The sequence below is a fragment of the Hyposmocoma kahamanoa genome, unplaced genomic scaffold (genome assembly GCF_003589595.1).
Source record: "Hyposmocoma kahamanoa isolate Upper Pololo Valley unplaced genomic scaffold, ASM358959v1 80, whole genome shotgun sequence".
NCBI lineage: Eukaryota > Metazoa > Arthropoda > Insecta > Lepidoptera > Cosmopterigidae > Hyposmocoma > Hyposmocoma kahamanoa.
Window position 1 is genome coordinate 2,307,313 of NW_020654051.1, and position 21,308 is coordinate 2,328,620.

Below are 21,308 nucleotides of genomic sequence, written 5' to 3' on the forward strand. Positions count from 1 at the left end.
ACTTGGGACATTTTTTTCGTGGTTTTTGTATTAGACCCGTCGTCCATATAATTGTAAGTCAATGGCCGCCCCATAAACATTTTAACCCCTTTATTTCGTTGGATCAGTAGGGCACTAAGTGGTTTTTATGATATTCGCGTCATGAAATAGATTAAGGCTGGTTTCACGGGTGTGTATACGGTCCGTAAGACCTGTGCGCCTACGAGCGTAGAATCCGCAGTACTCTGAATCGAGTATTTAATTTAGTGAGGATATTCACGGAAGACAGTCGCCTACAATGAACGCATGACTTGTGCGGAGTTCACGTGGAACGTGTTCCGTATGGAGCTATAAGCGTCACTGTAAAACGATATTCTAAAGCCACCCGTGTAACCCCCCGTTGACGTAGCATTGTTTTTTCGCAGTATTAGATGTGCGTTTACATGTGTGTGCGTTTTTTTGCACGGATCTATATCTAAGAAAGAGAGAGAGAGAGAATTTGTGTTCCATGTACGTGCAAATACGTATTGTACTGACTTAGCCTTCTAACAACTTTTACTTTTTTTTTCTAACTCGTCTTTTCTTTTCCTTTTATTGTTTTTGTAATTAAGTATTAATAGTTATTGCATGCACCTATTTCATATATTTCTAGATCGAGTTTGAGAGTGGGGGGTCGGGATACTGTAACACAGGGTATCCTAGTAGCCCTTTGCATCGTTTTACTTAAGCTTTGAAGCGTGTTTTTTTTCTATTGATAACTTTATTTTTATAGGCATTACGAAGAAGGAAGCAAAATTCGTAATACTTTCATAAAAGGTGTTACCCGATAAAGTCGAGTTAAAATGAAACTCTTTGACTGGGAACATGGTGTCTAATGAAAATCCCGGTAAAGTTTGCTTTCAAGTTGTTAATAATCACTTGAACCGAACTTTAAAGTTTTAATTAATTCTTCAACTTCATTTTTGGGATTTTTTGTGTTTGAAGAATATTAAGTGTTTTATCGACTTTACACCAATTTATTTTGAAATAATTACAAATTTTTTATAAAAAAAAAACGACATCTATTTGCCAAGTTTTATTGAAAGCGGTTACGGGAAAGTGCATGAAACCGGATTCATCCTCTAGTTTTCCACACTTAGGGTCGTATTCCAGAACTCTACTCAATGCTTAAGTCAGGACTTGAGTATGATTTCTAGTGTTTGAAATCATACCTACTCAAGGCCTGACTTGAGCATTGAGAAGTATTCTGGAATACGACTCTTAGAGGTATTTCTAATAAAAAAAGAATCATCGAAATAGGTTCACAAATGTAATCGCATAGCATACAAAAAATACAGTCCTTCTTTCAAGTCGGTTAAAAAGTAATAATACTGAGGCAGCACAGTAAATATTCTTCTTGTTTTTCTTAGTGCACTACTTCTATAGGAAGATTGGCGACCATTAAGCTGCCGCACGAAAGGGGGAACGTGTGCTAAGATTCAACTAGTCTCTAAAATTCTTCAACCAAGAGGTCTTCATTCTGCCACGCCTACTTTACTCTTGGTTTATCCCAAATCAGGTTGGATCCCAGAAAAAACTAAGTTTTCTTTAGACTCGGGTCTGGGTGGTTGTGGTACCGTCGTTGTTACCAATTTCCATAAGACACGTGCTTTAGTTACTTAATGTGGGATAAGAGCAACGTATCTGATGTTGTGTAATATTTTTTTATTTTATGTAGGCACCAAACAAGCATACGGCCCGCCTGATGGGAAGCGGTTACCATCGCCTATGAACGCCTGCAACACCAGAGGCGTCACAAGCGCGTTGCCGACCCTTTAGGACCCTTCTCAAACTCCTTTTGAAGAACTCCATGTTGTATTCCTGCGGGAAAACCCCGACAGGGAGTTCATTGTACCTAATTATACGTGGGAGAAAGCTACTCTGAAACCGTACAGTATGAGATTGACTCGGTTCCATCGTGTGAGGATGGACTCCCTGCCGATGGCGAGCGGTGCGATAATAAAATGTTGTTGTTGACATTATGTCAAATAGTTTTTCAGAACATTGGCCATTGTACAAGCGATGGAACAGGCATAGGGAGGCAAAGTCTCTCCTCCAAGACAGTGGTTCAATATCGTCTGTAAGCACATGATCGTCAACAATTCTCATAGCACGTCTTTGAACCGCGTCAAAGGGCCCAAGCTGGCATCCAGGAGCTCCCGCCCAAAGATGGCAGCAGTATTCCAAGTGGGGACGGACTTGTGACTTATAAAGTAGAAATCTCTGCACCGAAGTGAAATACCGCTAAGCCCTGTTAAGCACACCAAGCTTTTTGGACGCCAGCTTGTGTTTGTCATTTAAGTGACTACGGAATTGAACGTCACAAGAGACCAAGGATCTCAAGAACTGAAGGTCTGCAGCAAATGGAGTCTTTTTAGCTGTGAACACGCAAATTTGTGTCTTGGTGTCGTCCCCAATCAGAAAGCCTCTCCAGGGTTTTTTCTGTTTGTGACACAAGTTGTTTACGGCTCTCCTCTACGAACAAGGGGACTTAGCATGGTCAGTGTAATAGGTGGTACCTATGTATCCACATTAATTTATTACTTGAAAAATCCGGTGTCTATTGCCCCACATTACGTTACCAAAATACTGCAGCTTCCTTCCCTTTGCAGTTTGTGAGCATTTCCAGCTTTTTTTCCTTTAGACGTGGAACCTCTACATTGGTGACCATTTGGACTCAAGTACTGATGAATCAATATTTATGAGTCGTAAAACATATCAACACGGAAATATACAATGCGTTTTGATTTTCGTTTTCGAATAACGTTGGAGAGAAATAACGTGTATGTAAATTCATCAGCGTAGTTGAAACTATTTGCTCCAAGCGCAAGAAGTATTTCTGAATCGTATACAAAATGTTCATAAACTCGACGCCAATTGACAGAAACACTTGAAAACTCATGTAAAACATATTGTTGGGTTTCTGATAAATGTGTGGCTTGATTTCAAAACTCCTTACCGTCTGAGATCCGCCCATAGAGCAATACTTACGCGCACCACCACGCTACGACGTGGTGCCACTGTCTTCAATCTATCTCAAAAAGACGCGCGTACGCAAAGGTGAAAAATCCACATAAAATTAGGAAAACCTATCAAGAAGCATCAGAACTGTGTTCATAGCTGTGTTCATAACTGCCTCTGTGAACGGTTACCATGCCGGACTGCCACGCAGAGGTCCCAGGTTCGATTCCCGGGCCGGGAGAAACAGTTGTATGGCCTACAATTATTCCTCTTGTGAGTTTGGGTGTAATTTGAGGTAGTCTATGTGTGTGTCCATGGCACCCGCGACATAGGGTTTCCCTAGTGCGGGGCTATGTTGAGTGTGTGCGTTATTTATTATTATTATAGCTATGGACGTCCTGAGACATACTCTTGGCTTGGAATATCCTGATAAGTGCTTTTCAACTGTATCAAGCTATACTTTTCTGTTTAAATAATTTCAAAATTAGCTATCGAATTACACACGTTATGGCACTGTACAATAGTGTAATAATACCCAAGAAGTGTAGTTTTTTCAACATCAATGAAAAACGAATTACTCACTTCCCGCGAAAGTTTATTAAAATTTATGAATTAAAACTTATGTACAAGAGCATTTCGATAGTTTTCCCCGTAGAGGAAATGAGTAACCATCAACTGGTCACGAATCCAGAAGCGGTAGCTTCACCGGCCGAGGAACCCGCCCTTAAACCCAGTGTTACCGTCAACCTGGATCTATTTCATATTGTTAAAAGAACACGGAAGCCTGTTGTGCGTTTTGGTTTTGATGAATGGTTTTAGTTGTATAAATAAATACGTGGCAAACTACATTTTATATATAGTGTCGTTAATTAAGATTTTTTTTATATATTTGTAAAACAAGAAGGGTTGTATGTTAGGGTGAAGGTGTTACGTACGAAGTTTCGGAATACTTTAAATATAGTATTAAGAGGGTGATCGTAAATAGTTTTGTCTGGCAAATAAACTACTTACAAGCAACACGTCTTTTATTTAGCAATTAGGGCACATTTATTCGATACGAATTTCATCGCGGCCAACACGCGCGGCCGCCGCGCGGCGCCCGCGTGCTGGAAGCACTGTCAAGGCAAAATACGTTCTATTCATTTAGCTTTTAGTCTTTTAGACTTTTTTAGTCGGGCTTGAATTGGGTCTACGCGGCGACCTCGCGGTTGTATTATTCAGAGTAATTTAAATGTTATTGCCTAGCAAATATAATTCAGATTCGCCATTAATGTACACCAACTAACAACGCGAAAACTTTCTCCTCGTGTAATCTGGTCGCTTAGAGTTTATGTCATACATAAAAATAAAAGAAAAAAATAATATATTTGAATAACGACTGTTTTGTCCAGAACTACATCACAAATAGGTTGTCTCATTTTGTGTTACGTAGACATCTTTTAATTGTTTTACACAATTTTCTAACCACTGTTTTTTTGTTTTTCTAACACGTATTGATGTGTGGAGATTAAAATTTTGTCTTTCAGCAATAGTATAATCTGGAATTTCTCATATTTTGAGTTATAACATTATAATCAAGCAGTGCGATAAATGACTCCGCGTGCAAAATTCCTAGAGTCGTAAGAAGAAATTGATAGTTTTAATATTCAGAATAAATCCATTAAATATGAACAATACCTATACACACACTTTAAACATATGTAACTGCCACTTTTAGCAACACTAAAGGAAAATCGTGTAAAACCTATATTTCGGAAAAGGGTTACAAAAGTCTATCCCTATCCTTAAGAAAAACTCTTGCCCAATCGTATGATAATAATGAACTGAAATTTCTAGTTTTATATCAAAGAGATTTTTGTAGCAGTAGAGTTCCTTGCTTTTCTTTTGTAATAAAAAATAAATAATAAATATATAGAAGGTTCAGACTTCAAAAATTAAATGTCAAAAACTTATGTAGGTACATATTTGTAAGTCAATGTAGGTACATTATAAAAACAAAAACTCTTCACACATCATTTGATGCAGTAATGGTAGATTCGTTTGAGAAAGACGAAAAATGTTGAAATATAAAATTTTATTTCTGGCCAAAGTTCTCTTCACGATAACATGTATCGAGACCTAAAGATTCAGAACTAGCAAAATTGAACACAAATCACTCATTGATAAGGTAAGATTTGCAATAATAGACCTGTAAAATAATTAAATATCCACATTCATTGAACTAAAGATTGTGATTTAAGCAAAGACTTAATATTTTTATTCACCTCCGCTGAAATTATTTTAATACCAGTAGTCAAAAAAAAAAAAGGAAAAAGTATTTTTCTGAAACTTCGGAAATGTTTGCATTACGTTCAAAAAACGAACACGGAAAGTTTGTCACGGACCGTGCGACTTCTTCCCTGCCAAGGCCTGCAAAGTAAAGTATGAAAATTCATTACTGTCCGCTTCTCTAAACTTTTAAATCTTTCTACTAACAATGAACTACGTAAACAAGTAAAAGAAAAACTCATACAGCCAACTGCCCAGTTCGTAATGGCGAGAAATAAAAATACTTACCTACAGTACCGTCTACTATTTTAAAAAAAGAAAAGAATACTAAAGTGATTATTTTCGGAATTTTGGTATATTTTGTATTTTCGTCGCGAAAATTAGTTTTAGTGAGAAGAGCGATAACAAAAATACGGAAATTGTATCTCGAAATTAGCAGGAGGCAATATTAACCATGAAAAACTGTTTGGCGGCTATGAGCAAAGTAAAATAAAAAACCACATAAGCCATACTATCAGAATCTCAGCATACTACCACATAGGGCGCACTATACGTTTTCGGAACTGGCCATTTACATAAACAATATTAAAAAGTAATTACAACATTTGACAAAGGAACTCTTTGGCTGTAGAGTAGGTACAGTTTGTTTCATCTGACTGTCACTTGTTTTTACAATGTGGCGTCATTTTAGAAATTGGTAGTCTACACCTCCATGGATTTAACTCGTGACAATTTTGATAGTATGATTTTATACGACATTAAGTGCAACTTAACAGCTCAGAGGAGCTTCTCTCGGTTTTAAACTGCTTTTGGCGATGAAGCACCATGCAAGACGACTATTTATAGCTGGTATGCAGAATTCAAACGCGATCGTGTGAATCTCAGTGACGAATTTCGTGATGGTCGCCCGTCCACTGCTGTAAACAATAAAAACATCGATGCTGTGCACCGTATGATTAAAACAGACAGGCATTGTAACATACCATGAGATTCGGGCGTCTTTAAGCAAAGGCATGAGGCAAATATAATCAATACTAACAAACATTTAGGTGTGAAAAGCTGAGCACTCGGTGGATCCCACACAATTTGATTGAGGCTCAAACAACGGATCGCGTCACTTGGCACAATGCCATGCTTACCAGATTCAACGAAGGGGCGTCAAATTTGGTGTGGGACATAATAACAGATGACGAAACATGGATTTATAGTTACGATCCCAAAACAAAGCAGCATTCGAGCGTCTGGGTCTTTCGAGATGACTCGAAATTTACCAAAGTGGCGCGCGTGCAAAGAACCTCTAAGCGGATGATTGCTTCTTTTTTTAATAAAACTGGATACGTGGCTACTGTTGCTTTGGAGAATCGTTGTGCCGTGATAGTGATTGGAACACGACCATTTGTTTGCCGGAAGTTATTGACAAACTCCGTAAAAATAACAGTAAACGCCATATCATCTCGTACTGCGATAATGGCAGTTCTCACACGACCAGACAGATAAATGAATTTTTGAAGGTGAACAACGTTGACCTTATTAGCCATCCCGCGTACAGCCCCGACCTGGCATCTTGTGACTTTTATTTATTTACAAAAATTAAAAACCAGTTACGCGGTCAACGATTTTCATCACCTGAAGAGCCTGTCGAAAAGTATGAAAAATATGTTTCAGAGATTGTCACGGAGGAGTGGCATAAATGTTTTCAAAATTGGTTAATTCTATGAAAAAGTTCATTAACGCTAACGGAGAATACTTTGAGAAACAATAAATGAATGTCTGACCATTTACAGTTTTTTTTTCTTCTTCATTCCAGAAACTTATTGTGCGCCTCACGTAGCGCCCCACTGAGCTGTTAAATTACACTTTAACTCGTAGAAAATCATACTACGAAAATTTTTACGAGTTAAATCCATGGTGATGTAGACAACCAATTTCTAAAATGACGCCTCAATCTAAAAGCAAGTGACAGTCAGATGAAACAAATTGTATTCTACAGCCAAAGAGTTCCATTTTCAAATGTTGTAATTACTTTTTAAATATTGTTTATGTAAGTGGTCAGCTCCGGAAACTTATTGTTTGCTCTATGTATCTATGGAGTTCTTAGGTTTACGCGATTGTTACACAAAGACAACATTAAATAACATCACATACGTTGCTTTGATCCTAAAGTAAGTAACTAAAACGCTTGTGTTATAGAAATCGAAAACAACGACGGTACCACAAACACCCAGACCTGCGATAACAATACGTCACTGGAAAAGCGAAAGTATTAAAGTGCCAAGTACACCAATGGTGCTTTAGTACTTTCCCCTTTCCAGAGACGTATAGAAAAGTTAGTTTTTTGACCCGGCCCATGAAAACCGGTGTACATGCCACTCGAGCACGGAGGTCGTCAATGTGCTTTAAGAAACGAAAGACAGTGAATCAAATTTATGGTAGCAGTAGAACTCCTCATCCAGGTGGTACATGTACGAAGTCTATCGTTTTTGGATCTAAATTGCGTATATTTGGTTTTTTAAACAAACCAACACACCTTTTTGGGCCTTTTACAGGTGCCAAGATTATAGCTGATGGCAGTCAGTGGAAAAACAAATATACATACAATATAGCCTTGTATCACACGTAGATTGCACTACCGCGTCAAAAGATACGATGGCTACGCTGATAGACTTAATAATTATCGCCTGCATTCGCTCGAGGACGGACATCTAATATATGTATCTGACACATTGACTTACAATTAGATAAATATGGACGTCGGGTCCGCGCTAAAAAGTGTCCGAACTTATAGGGCGTTAAAATCGTATACAGAGCGTCATTCACGCTTTAGTCTTCGTTTGTTCGACTGACAGCGAAGCAAGCAACGTTAGACAGTACTGCGATGACATTACAATTTAAATTCAACATTTTAGCTTTTTCATATTCCTTTACATGTCACTACGTTTAAATAGGTTGACTTGGGGCATTTTTTCGTGATTTTTGTATTAGACCCGTCGTCCATTTATTTGTAAGTCAATGATCTGACATGAAGTTTTTTTCGACATACTGCACTCTGTGCTAGATTAACCCGAGCTGATGACTCGATTTGGCCTTTGTGCCTGCACGACTCGTACGAGGCATTTATGGTATTATGCGAAGAACTCTGTTATGCATAGAATTGTACGCACTAACGAGGACAGATTCCGAGACGTTGACATCTTCTTTCTGAACCGCAGTCAATCCATTACTTTTAAAAAAAATAAGCAGAGTATACACACACACACATGTGCATACTGTCCTTGCAACTATACTTTGTTAGGTACCTATGTTATAGTTATTTATTGTAATTTTGTTGATTTCATAGAATTACTAATTGCTTTCCGTAACTGCGCTTTGGCTTAATTTTTTAGGAATAACTTTAAGTGAATTGTTTAAATGACAAACTTTGTAAATATAAATTGAATTTAAAAAACTGTAAAGTTTGCTAATAAATAAGCGATTTAGGATGCAAAAAAATAATTCATTGTCTTCCATTGTGTGTTCAACTTCGTAGATTCAAAATGAGTCATCACCATTTATGAAACTTGTTATAGTTGTGTGGAATTTGTACCAAAATAATAAAGTACTAATATAAAGTAAAAACCATCAATCTTAATAAAAAAAAGTAATGCGCCCGCATAAAACCACATTGACCATAGCTAAAAATTAAAGAGCATTGCCCCGTTTGCACTTCCTCAGTGGCTAGGCAATGGCCTGCAAAATGTGAACGCTTGCAATAACTCAGCGGTGCTATTCTCAACTTGCTTGAGTGGTGCCTCGTTTTTTCGTTTATTTACTTACTTGACAAAATGAAGCTACTGATGTTGACAGATTTTTTTTGTTTGTGTATGTTACGCGATTAAAGAGAAAAAAGAGAAAGAATGAAGAAAGAAATAGTGATGAAGAAAATTAGACCAAATTTAAACTTACTTTAAACCAAATTATGCCTTAACTTAAACCAAATTACAAAAGACCTTATCCTAAAAATTCCAATAATTACGAATTCAAAGTTTATGTTCAAAGTGATAGAATATAATGTAATTTATATGAAAGTGAAAACATAAATATTGACTCCCGCCTCTTAAGACTATTTAAAAACCCAAATAAGTGTTAGAACAACACAATGGAAAATAGCATTGAGGGTCCCGATAATTAAGCGAAGACATGCCTCAAAGGACTTGTATCCAAGTCAAAACTCTTAATAATAATGTGAACCGATTTTGATAATACTTTCATAACAAACTTCAAAAAGAAAAGAAGGAGGTTCTCAATGTTGACTGAATTTTTTGTATGTATTCTAAGGGTTGCAAACTAGAAGGTGAATCCGGTTTCACGTATTTTCCGGTAACCGATGACAATAAAACTTGACAAATAGACGTAATTCCACGAACTTTTAAGATCGGTTGGTTTTCTTACAAAAAAGTTGTAATTTTCATGGTCACGTTCAAATTTGAAGAAAATAGTCCACCTCTAAGGTACACAAATTAATGGATGGATCCAGTTTATTGGAATTTTTATCACTTCTTATCGTATTCAATGACTATGGCAGGAATGATTTGTAATAGACAATATCGAAAATAATTATAATTTTTATTTAAAAAACGACCTCATAAGACCCCGGTCTCCTCGACTAAAACTGAAATGCATATGTAAGTCATCGTCAAAACGAATCATTTGACAGATCAGTAGAGCTCCTTGTGAAAGCCACCTTACCTATTTCTACCGCCAAGCAGTAATGTGTGCATTACTGCGTTTCGATCTTGAAGGGTAAGGGCGTTGATGAAATTTCAGGCACATGAAACTTGTCAACTTATGTCTCAGGGTGACGGGCGCAGTGGCAGTACCCCTCAGACCTTTGCGATTTAAAGCTCTGAGTGGCACTGCAACTGTTATGGACAGCTGTGTAGCTTAACGTCAGGCGCACGACTTGTTCGTCCCGTCACTTGATATTATAAAAAAAATACTTCGGTTCACACCGCGAACTAAGCTGACCGAGCTAACTAAACTAACCCAACGATCCCACTAGCTATGTAAAATATGTCGCCCTTCTACCGACCTTCACTTCCGCACATATTTACGCGTATTGCAACTACGTGAGCTAAGCTAAGTTAGCTAGCTTCGTTCACGGCCTGCACTTTAAGCTGACTCCCGTAAAGTTGCTTTATCAAAAATGGCTGTCGACACGATACACTAAGACTACTTCACAGCTCAACGAATCTGGAAAAGTTTCGTGAAATAATCCACTGAGCGTTGAATCTGCTCACGCGAGGAGGATTTTTGTGCGATAGAGTTACATCCACCTTTGTCCTGTCTTCTGAAAGACTTCCTACTGAACAATAATTGCCATGGTTGACATAGAAGTCTTTAAACAGACTTCGGACTCAAGTGAAATTAGAGGCACTTCTGACGAGTGCAGTGCCATTGCCCCTTCGATTTTTGTGATTTAAAGAGAGCTGAAGCGAGGACAGTTTGCTCACATGGAAATTTCCGCACAATTTAACCAGGATTTTTTGTTTAGTGCTATTCAAATGATGGTCTACCCCTCATCGTACCCTGCGCAAAAACTTCACACTCGAGGATTTAATGGCGGCTATTAGAGACGAAGTCAACATGGCTAAGTTCTGGGACGCAATAATGTATTGCATGCCATCGCTACTATAACAAGAAGAAATCAAAACGTAGTAACAATAATCTATGTCTACTCGCTATTGGCAATTTCTTTGTTTACAAGTGAACTTAACAATCTACTAAGTGAATGTAAACGCGCGTAGGGTAATAAAAACATAACCGTGCTGCCGAGACTGGCCCGCTAAAAGCTTTAGGCCGTACAGCGTCGAAAATGAAACCGTAAGAACACCGCTTAGTGCGCTCCACTCGCCTGGTTTAGTTACTCGTATTTTTGGCCTTTTTCTGAAGCTATGTTGGTGTATGAAGCTTCGTATCTCAATCATTAACGAGAGTGTAATATGTTCAAATTTTGAAAATCTCCTACGTAGCTATTAACGTATCCGGGGTATTTGACAGGAATGATAACCTTATTATTTACCGTTTTTTTTAATGTAAAGGAGACAAACGAGCAGACGAGCCACTTGAAGGGAAGTGGTGGTCATCGTCGCCTAAGGACATTTGCAATATCACATGAGCTGCCTACGGGTTGCCAGCCTTTAATAACCTTTTACAAGTTTTTTGAAGAACCCCATGTCATATCGTAAAGGAAATATTTCAGGAGGAATATATTCTACACTCACTTTTTACTTACGCTTCATATTAAATTATCATATTGTAATAGTGATCATTAATATTGTATTTAGTTGTAAGGCTGAAATCATCATCCTTGCACTTCTAATGAGACGAATTGAAGCTGAAAGAATGATTGATTTCGTAACAACAAATCGTACACTCTCTCAGCCCACTTTTTATGGTATCAAACGACGGGACGAAAAAGTCATGCGCTTGGTGGTAAGCGACATGCCTGTCCATTACAGTTGCAGTGCCACTCAGAGCTTTAAATCGCAAAGATCTGAGGGGCACTGCCACTGCGCCCATCACTCTGAGACGTAAGTTGGCAACCTACACTATAAAACCAGAACGCAGTAAAGCTCACATTGCGGCAGCAGAAATAAGTAACGTCGCAGCCTACCTCCCGGGATTTTACATATCGACTCATCCGAAGAACATAAGAACACAACGAGTCCGATTATACAGCGAAAATAGGATATATACATAATCTCGTTTGAAGAATTGAAAAATTTTGAAGACCTATGTTTTCAAAATTTTTGTATCTTATTGCGTTTTGGAAATATAAAATCGAACAACGGTTGATCTGGTATCCACAGCTAAAAACAAGTAACGAATTATATAATATCCAATACAATAAGAAGTCTTGCACAACTTGGGATTGTAGCAGTAATAAACCAGATTTCTTGTAACTATTTATTTAAACAACGGAAAGTAATTAACAAAACTGCACTCGCATTAGATCACATGAAGAAGAGCGCCACCAGGTGACAAAAATGTACACTAAGGATTATGGCAAATGATTTACTGTCATACAGCCTAGTTTTATATATATTACTTATCAATAGCACATAGGTCTTTGTTCTACGGATAAGTCGATTTATTTGTTTTCATGTGATAGTTACGAGTACGTAACGCGTCACTCGTAATTTGGCTTATACACAATGACTCAAAGCGATTGCAACATTACTTCGAACTATGGATTGCACATCAAAGGCACGAGGTTCATGGTCAGCGTAACGTTTGGATGGCGAGACCAGCACAGCGCGACTATGTGGGAATGAGACACTTTGGTTCCAACATCGAACATTGTCGCATCACGTTTTAGTTTTTAAAGTTATATTTTATATATCGAGTTCTTAGGTTTTCGCGATTGTTACACATAGGAAATGAAACTATTTTTCCGGATTTAAATCGCGTATAATTGTTTTTCACACAAACTAACGTTTCGGGCCCTTTACAGGCCCTATGGTCATGGTTAACTGAGGTGGTACAGTCATCAACCAGTTATGTCTAATATATTAAATGTTTTATTTTTAATTTTACAAAATAACATTCCAATTTACGCTACATTACGTTTTACAAATTATTTTATTGAATGAATTTTTTATTAAGTTAAATTTATTACTAATTAATACAAATAGAAATTAGATTAAATTAAAACATATTAATTAGTACTGCAGTCTTGTCTGTTTGGAATTTTTCATCAGAGGAAATACTGGATCCCAAACTGGTGGTACGAAGAAACCATCTTCCCTGTTGAAATTAGAATGTTTTTTAATTTCAGTGGCCTCTCGCAGCATCCTGGGTAGATAACGGACTTCTTTTACAAGGATCTGGGGTTTGTCAAACTTCATTGAATGTATAGGTCTATCCATGACATGCTCGCAGACTGCAGACTTGTTTATGCGACGGTGTTTGACATCAGTTGTATGTTTTTTGACGCGGGTACAAATACTTCGCTTCGTTTGTCCAATATAAGAGAGACCGCACTCACAGTCAAGCTTGTAAACTTCTGCATCCTGTAATGTTTCATTTCACGGGTCTCAGGAACTGAGAAATCTTCATCAGGGGCTTGAAATAGGTCTTGATAGATGCACGCCAGAGGACTCTTCTGATCTTGTCTGTAACACTGCTAAGGTAAAATGGCAGGTCTTCGCTCGACTGTTGGTGATTTCACACGGGGCCTGCGGCATTGGCGTGGAATCTTTAACTTATTCGCATGTATTATATTTATATTTTATATCCCTTTAATTTTTGTCAAAACCTTTGACTTGTTAAATTTAGTAAAACATATTCTGATTTATTTTAAGTCCTTCGGCTATAGCTTTCGTAACTCGTATGATCATTGTGACTTTATAATAATAATTATTATTATTATTATTTATTTCATTTCAAGTTTAGATTTACAGTATTAGTGACTGGAATCTCCTTTTAAGCATAGCAATGCCTGTGTTAGGAGACTCCACTCTTCTACATCCATATCTGTTTACTACATCTAATTTACAAATTTCTAAATTGTACAGTACAGGTAATTAGAGCAGTTATATTAGTTTTATTATTTTGAAACAGTGGTTGGGTTACATATTTATACAGAGTAGGTTGATGTCTTTAAAATAAATATATATTACATAAATACGAAACATATACAGACATATAATTATATACACATTGTGTCAAATTTAATATATAGTATTTCTTCCGTGTTATACATACAAATAAATGCGGCGAATATTCAATTACTATAAATTTTACTGTGGTTAGAATTGTATTATTTGTAATTGTAAGATGTAGATTAAAGAAAGAGTTTGTGGTTGTTGTACCTATTAGACTTTACGTTATTGCAAAAATATCTCAACATTCTCATAACTAAGGGTTTTCAACCATTTCACTAGCAAGCATTTGCACTCATAAATTGTTTTTTTATAAATCTGTAGTTCTGTGTTTACTTTATTATATAGATAGGCCGAGCATCTAGTGTATTGCTTACTGGAAAATACGGTTTTACAGCTGGGAACCAAAGCTACCTTATCTTTCCTCCTTTTATTGTCCACCTTTGCGTCAAATGGTACATATTATTGTAGATAGATATTATGTGGTAGATATTATGTTGACATAATATTATTATTAATAATAATAAAAATATATATTATATATAATTATTTATCCGTATTATTTATTTCACTTGTACTGTAATGAGGCATGCTGTGCGTACCATTTGATTTATGTATTGTGTTTCGGTCATAATGGGTTACATATTGTACCTACAAATTGCGTGTATTTTTTTGAGTTGTTATCTTCTACTCTTATTTAACTATCTGTACCTTTTCAACGTTATTTATCAATATGATATTAACATAGCATAACAAATATGAACATTAGACAACATCACACATGTTGAAGCACTTGTGTATTTCCAAATAGGAAACAACGACGGTACCACAAACATCCACTGCAACTTGGCAGAGTAGTAATAATATAATAATATAATAATAATATAATTTGCTTTGGGGTAATGCCGCCGATATCAATAGAATCTTTGTCCTGCAGAAACGTGCAGTTAGGGCAATTTACAATCTGGGCCCCAAAGTATCTTTGAGAGATAAGTTTAAGGAAATTAACATTCTTACACTAGCCTCACAATACATTTATGAAAATATAATTTATGTTAAAAGGAATAGTAATTTCTTTATGAAAAATAGTGACAGACATAACATTAATACGAGGAATAAAAATAAACTAGCTTTTCTTGATAGTCGTCTTCACAAAGTCAAACAATCATTTAAGGGGCAATGTATACGCTTCTATAACAAGATTCCGGTTGATATACAAAATTTGCCTTTCACGAGGTTTAAAACTATAGTGAAACAAAAACTTTATACTAAAGGTTATTATTTTTTTTTTTTTTTTTTTTTTATGACATTAAGTAACGGGACGAACAAGTCGTGTGCCTGATGGTAAGCTACACGCCTGCCCATAACAGTTGCAGTGCCACCAAGAGCTTTAAATTACAAAGATCTTGGGGGCACTGCCACTGCGCCCGTCACCCTGAGACATAAGTTGACAAGTCTCATGTGCTTGTAATTTCACCAGCACCCTTACCCTTCACAACCGGAACACAGTAATGTGACCATTACTGCTTGGCGGCAGAAATAGGTAAGGTGGCAGTACTTCCCTGGACGAGCTCTTTCACAAGGAGCTCTACTGCTACTAAAACAATTATACAACTTCTGCGTACTTGGATGACAAAAATCCGTGGTAGTAACCCGTTTAGCTCATGGAGGTAGTCTCAATCTGATGTTTCAAATAAAAAAATATTGTAAATGTTATTTACAAAGAGCAACCCCTAGAGTTTCTTGCTCATTCTTCTCAGGGGAATCTGCCTTACGAATGAGCGGTAGAGTTTAACCATTGTGACGATTTCAAGTGTAATAATGCTTACCTATGAAATAAAGATTATTTTGATTTTGATTTTGATATATATGTATATATATATATATATTATTACTACTACATATATATATTATTACTATTACTTATATACGTATTTTCTCGGATTCGAATTGGAGGCAGTATGCATAAGCGCTGAGGTATATGTAACATCGTCCTATCTCTCCCTATCTCCAGGGAAGCAAAATTTTTGTATAGATTGCTTGATGTTGGAATTAAATGCGGTCTGCAGACAGTAATTAATGAGCTTCTCATTAAAGGGGTGACATTTTGCAGATTAGAAAAAGCCCTCATTAAATAAAGGTTATTTAAAAACAAAATGATGCTAAATACATGTACAGTCAACAACACTCTGAGTTTAATAATTTGAACTATATACCGTTTGTAAGCGACGTAGAGTTGAAATTCGTGTTTGCGAAGGACGACGTTCTGTAATTTCAAAATCAAAAACCTTACACAAGGAAAGGTCTTTACACTTAATTTAGTCAAAACGTTCACAGTTTTATGAAATCGGTTATTAAGGTTAGGTTCAAATAGTGTTGATTCTACGATTACAAATCATCACCATCGTCATTTCAATAGAAAGACGTCCACTGCTGGAAATAGATCTTCCCCAAAGAACCCCACAACGACCAGTCTTCTGCTGCTCGCATCTAGCGGATTCCTGCAACTTCCTAAAATTGTCGTTTGTAATGGGTAAGACAAAACTGTTACAAATAAAAAGTAAACAGAAAATAGCTTTTTTTAAATTTAGAAGCTGGTAAATAAAACATGTCAATAATACTAAATAAATAACTACGAATATGTTGTTGAGCAAAGATTATAGATAAAACAAAGAATTTGTCGTAGCCTAAAAGGTATATTTTGAATTATTAAATGGAAGTTTTTGAATAATATAAATCGTGCATTTTTGTTAATATCATGGCGGTATATTAACAAAACCGTTCTTTACCTTCCGTGCTAGTCGAAACTGTGTCACAGCCACGGAAGAAAAAAATGGAAGTGACGTAAACCTCGATTACTATCGGAACCGATGTCACCAAAACGCGTACAATCAAAATGATAAACACTATGAAATTTTGATAATGATCGTTAATGGTTTCTCTGGTTTAAAAAGATGTAACAAATTGATTGTTAAAATATAATTTATAGTTTCAGTCGCATTATCGATGAAAGTTTAATGCCTTCCAAGTTACGACATTTTGCTTTTTTTTTTGAAATTTTATTCAACATGCTACCATCTTGCGGCCAGTAACTACGGACGATTAACATCTGAACGAATAGATAATCAGAAAATCTGAAATAAGACTTACCGATGATTTGAAATACTACTACGGGTAACATTTTTGGTGCAGCTATCATTTTTGCACTTCAAAACAGCACAATAAGTCATTTTTCTACGCTTTTAGAGAATTTGCGCGAAAAAATGATACAACCATACCATGCAAAGCGAAAATAGTTAAAACTAAAACACCTGAATATCTTTATAAAAAATTAACGTGGTCATCTAGTGACAATGTACGCTACAGAGAGTGATCTATCCGGTCATGTGTACTTATGGTACCACAACATAGAACTGCAGCTTTTCAAGGTAGTTTCAAATACTCGGCCTCAAAGTGCTGGAATAATATTCCACCACCTATACGCAACGAGACATCCAAACCCAAATTCAAAGCACTGTAACTACAACACCTACTCTTACTTCAAAAATCTGTGGTGTGTTTTTATTTATTAACTGACTTGTCTAGAGTCGAATTTTGTTGTTGCCTTGATCTATTCACATTATGTGTATAATTATATTATATACTAAATACATTACATAACATTAAAACCTCTTTACAGTCACAACTTACTCCTACAGCTGTAATTATATTCACATTCGCTCATGCACTTACATGTCAAACAGGTTATTTGAGATTATTTACACTTTAATAAGTATATTATTATTGTCAATGTATAACTTTACGCACAGTCGTTACATTTTTGCTTCCAAATAACTTAATCCCTCTCGTCGGTCCTGACTGAAAATCAGCGCCATAGGAAACTTTGGCATATCGACTCATCCGAAGAACAGAGTCCGATGTGATTATATAGCGAAAAGAGAAAAAGGACGTTACGAGAATAATTTCGTTATTCAAACTAAGGCCTATGTAAAGGAGTTTTTACAATTTATATATCTTGTTTCGTTTCGGAAATTATAAAATCGAACAACAGTCGATAGCGAAGAACGAACGAAATGTACTATGTCCTGAGAACAAGTAGTCTTGCACATAGACCTTTGTACTACGGATGAGTCGATATGCTAAGTCAGTGCCGTTTCACTGCTATGACAATCATGTTTGGTTTTTTCTTTTATGCTTAATCTGTATTTGTGTTATATCAGTGTATAAAGTGTTTATCTATCTGTCTGTCTAAAATCTTAAATGATGGAATGAGCTCAAGTAGGTCTTTCTAGACCTACTGTTGACACGCGTCAGACGCTTACTAACTAATTCTACTATATTTATTGTTCTGTAGTCACAGCAAGGTAAGATTCTCACTCAAACTAATATATATTTTACGAATTAGTCATAACGATAAGTATAATAAACTGTTCATGAATAGAAAAACACAAGAAATTGAACAAAAGATGCTAATAATGCCGAATTTAGTGTAAACAACATAGTACACGTAAAGAAGTCAGACACTGCAAATGTATGTATTATAATAAATGCAGTTTTCTTTCTAACTATTGAAAGAGTAAACGTGCCAGACGCTCTGTAGTAGTTTGGTAGTTCCAACAATATTCTGAAATGTTATTAGGTACATTGCACACGTAGACCGTCTATCTCTGTGCATAGTTTCACAGTGTCTACCCGTGTAGAAAGATTGGCAGCAATTTATTGGTGCTATATAGTTCAAGAGACGTGAATATCAAGAACTTCTGCTACATACGTTACCATTAGTTATAAACAATTCCAGGTTGTAACAGAATTATATTTAAACTCTGCGACAACGACGGGACGGGACGGCAAGGGATTTTTAGTTGACGAATAGTAATATACCTTACGATTATGACATTATAATTGCAATTACAATGAAAATGATCGTAGACGCAAAATAAGGCTGTGGTGTAGTTAGGGATGCCGAGCCAGCAGTGTCCAAAATGACTCGGCAACCTTCAGGATGGCAGGATCTAATAGATAACCTATCAGTAATCCGAAATGACATTTTCCAGAAATAACGTTCGGTCGAAGGGAGACACATCGGTCTCCCGACTCCAAATGTGAGGCTCGCCGAACACCAGACAAGCCTACCATCCCGGGTCCCTCTATACTGGACAACGAACTCCCCGAGTCCGCTACCCGGGGGCCATGGGGAGCCAGAACAGCATCCACTCAACTGTAAAGATTAGTTCAGTTTCTTTTAAACTTAACTTAACCTTTTTGTTATTACCGTGAGGAAAATGCGTTACGCATTCCCCGCCGCTGGGAGACGGCGGGGATATATGGGACTCTCTCCTGGGGACTATGTCGGTCCCCAAGAGCATACCCACTAAAAACCTCACGATGTTCCTGCGCGCACCTGGAGCCGGAGCCGCGGGGTCCCTTGCAGATGCTACCGCGACTCCGGTGGTGCCGGTCCGCCTTTGGGCGGACCTAGGGGTGATGGTGTAGGCACCATCACCCCCTTAATCATGGGGGCGACCTGCACGGAGATGCCCCGGAACATTTGAGGCATCTACCGGCGGCGGAGGCCTGTGCAATGCACGGGCAGGGTCTCCCAAACCCGCACCCTGCCGGCCTCGGCTGATGGGACGCAGGCGGTCGGCGAAGAGCCGTCGCGTGCGTCCTCTCCGCCGACGTCGAATGGGTCCGAGAGGGAGCTGTCTTTGCGGACCCGTTCGGCCGGATTCGGCGAGGATTTGATGTCGCAGAAGGAGACCATCGCCTGCCATGACCTCTCGCTTCCCAGCATGGCTCTAACTATGCTGGGCAGTGAGAGGCCTCGTCCCACCACCTCTACGAGATCCCGGCGCTGCTGGCTCCAGGTCGGGCACGCCTCCAAGGTGTGTCTCGCCGAGTCTGTAGCAGCGCCGCACTCGTGACACTCCGGGGTCAACTCCCTCCGTGCGATCTTGTGCAGGTAGTCACCGAAACAGCCGTATCCGGGAGTACCTGAACAAGACGGTAGGTGAGGGACCCGTGCCTCCTCTTCCTCAAATCGGCCAGTACAGGGAGTAGCGCCTGGACGGTGCGCTCCCCGTATCTGGTCGATCGCCTTACCTATTTCTGTAATGTGAGCGTTACTGCGCTCCGGTTTTGAAGAGTAAGGGTGCTGGTGAAACTACAGGCACATGAGTCATGTCAACTTATGTCTCAGATTGACAGGCACAGTGGCTATGCTCCTCAGATCGTTGCGAACTGCCATGGACAGGCGTATGCGCATGCCTATACCAGGCGCATGCCTTGTACGTCCCGTCGCTAGAAACCACAAAAAAAGCTTTTCGTTGGTTAGAAAAATCATATGAAAACACTGGAGTGGCCGACGATTCATCAACTTTGCGCGGCAGATACATCTCAGTTTTTTAAGCCATCTTCCTGACGAAGAGGTTTGCAATCGATATTAGATTATATTTTATATGTATATAATGAAATTAAGTCACTCACATCAACTTAAAGTCCGATGTTTCGCATTCATTAATGTCACGTCGGTGGCAATTCATAAAGTCGTTTTTGACTCTGCTGAAAAATTTAATTTTGGATATTATCTCTATTTCCTTTGATTATTTCTTGATAGGCAGCATGCAAACAACGTTCAAGACCCATTGTCAATCTTTTACACTTGTCAACTTTGGATAAAAACACAAAGATGTCTCACGATGCCATATGCGTTCAATATAACAGGAGGTTCAGACATTGGTTAGGCCTGGAGCGACAGTGTAGCGAATGCTTATTCAAGCTCGTGACAACACGTTCAGTCAGTCCCACAGAGACGTCGCGTCGTACAGCTTCTGTTTTTGTGGAGAGTTGTGGACAGAGTAGTAATGTTTTGGATCCGGAAACAGTTTGCCTGATCTGAGAGCCATGCGGCTGGCTTGAAATTGCTTGACGCACAAATTTATTTATCCATCCAACGACTTTCCAACGACGAAAAACTTTTATATAAAAGCTAAACCAACACGTACCACTAAAAAGCAATTAACCTATTTGGCGTTATTATCATTGCGCACAATAATAAAGCAAATGATTTCTAGTATCTCAAGTCTCTCTTGCATGGATTTCATGCGGTTTACTAATTACGTTATCTATAACAATGGATGCCTAGTCTATTTGTGTGTCAGTCCAACGCGAAGGGGATTCGTCGGTACTGTATGTATGGACATACATATTATTATGACGACACATTGTCAGGAATCGCATAATAGGGTTCAAGATGGCGACAATCTTGAATTAAAGTCTTACACTATGGTCCGGTGTGTATTCAATCAATTCTTTTTCAATTCGAAATATTATTACAGGTCAATAGCACAAGTACTGGTACACTTAATTAAATTATCAATTACACAATAACTCTTAGGATCACGCGGACAGAAATGGATT